Genomic DNA, 1,847 nt, shown 5'->3' with positions numbered 1-1,847 from the left:
ACCTCTACTCCAGCTGAGTGGCCAGAAGCTTATAGAATCTTACTTCATGACTTTATGTACAGTCAGGTGTTTTTTGGTACATGGGCCATGTCTGCTCTTCAACCAACCCTGCTATACAATTTTTCAATTAAATACCACTCCAGAAAATGGGAGAGTTTGGCTAGGATCATTACTTCCTTTTGTGACTTCATACACAGCTTGAGTTTGCTTTCTACCAGACTGAATTGAAACTACAGTGTCTATCTGAGTCCTGGCAGGGAGAAGAACTACACCACTGGGCTGACTGCACAGCTCCCAGTCTCTAACTGAACTTAAAGGAATGTCATTCTGTTTTCTCTCGCAGTGAGCTGTCTTCTAGAACAACAGAGGCACTTGGAGGTGGCTCTAAGTGTCCTTCTAGAGAACCTATTTTCTTTTCCTATGGTCTGCCTACCTACCTTTGCTTTCTTTTCGAGGGACTAGTTTGTCAAATTGGCCACATCGTTTCTCAACCACATGGTGGGATGAAGAGTTACAGAATGTGTCTGTGAATGTCTCTCTGTGGTGTCTTTTTATATATAAGCCAGGTGCTGCCCTGCCCTGATGAGGGACCATGCATTCCAGAAACAAGATCAGAACTGCTATAGTACGAAGAAAGCTTTTTCTGTTTTATTTGAGCCTGAAAATTGCAGTCTATTGGAGAGGAAGTTTCAGTGGGTGTAAACACAGAGTGTCCAGAAATCTGAGAAAAGCACTGTCCTGGGAGCTCACTGGTGTGCCCGATGGGGAGGTGCCTGGAGAAGGTAATCTGGAATAGCTCGTCCTTGGGCAAAGATTTAATCTTCAGGGCAAAACCTTCTCAGTGTTTTGGTTTGTGGCACTATTGTTGTCAACCTCAATCCCCGTGACCAAACTCTTAATAACAAGCTTTTGTTCCTCTATTTGCAAATACTTATAGTTTTTTACTTTGCAATACTTTGCAAAAACAATAGTTTCAGACAATCTTCCTCTTCATGCAAGAGAACAGACTCTGGGATACTTTCATACTGCTTCTTTAAACAAGTACCCCAGAAAAAGGACAATTTGCCTCCCCAGTCACTTATGTTGTGCTCTGAGCTGCGCTCGTGTTTCCTTGGACTCTTGAGGGCATCTACTGTGTGTGGTAGGGAATATCCAGAGGTATTCACATCAAACAGCTGGTTCTTGGAATGGTTCTGTGAGGTCACAGAAAAGGCTAATGGCTTGGACTTATAGAAAACTTTCATACAATTTTCTTATCAGATAAGTTTTTCTTCTTAAGGTTTTGATTAGTGGAATTTTTCTTGCTAGTATCAGTGCTTGTGAATAAACTCTGTTTAAAACATGTCTTATGCCCAGGCATGGTGGGGTTGATTCTGCTTCAGATAGCCTCATCTTTTTGATGAAGAACAGCATCCCAGCTGAACTTCATAGCTTTTTCTGATAAAACTGCCTGAGATAGGAAAGCTATGAATCCACATAGTAGATGCTGGGCTTTCAACAGTGCCAGATTTGCCTCACAATTTTGCTGCAGCTGCTGCTGCGGACAGGTGGCTGGGAGTGCAAGACAGGTCCTTGGCAGGATCCTGCAGCAGGGTACTTGTACAAACCGTAACATCCATGGGGTTGGCTTCAGGAGGCTTGTCCATTTGAGCATCCTCTTGTTGATAGGTTTTTCTGTTTTTATTTATTTATTTTTATGTTCTTTTTATTTCAGCTTATTATGGGAGTTCAAATGTTTAGGTTACGTATATTGCCTGTGCCCCACCCAAGTCAGAGCTTCAAGTATATCCATCCCCTAGATGGTGCGCACTACACCCATTAGGTGTGAATATACCCATCCCTTCCTC

Source organism: Propithecus coquereli, unplaced genomic scaffold (genome assembly GCF_000956105.1).
Source record: "Propithecus coquereli isolate 6110/MARCELLA unplaced genomic scaffold, Pcoq_1.0 Scaffold340, whole genome shotgun sequence".
NCBI lineage: Eukaryota > Metazoa > Chordata > Mammalia > Primates > Indriidae > Propithecus > Propithecus coquereli.
This window is presented reverse-complemented; position numbering follows the sequence as displayed.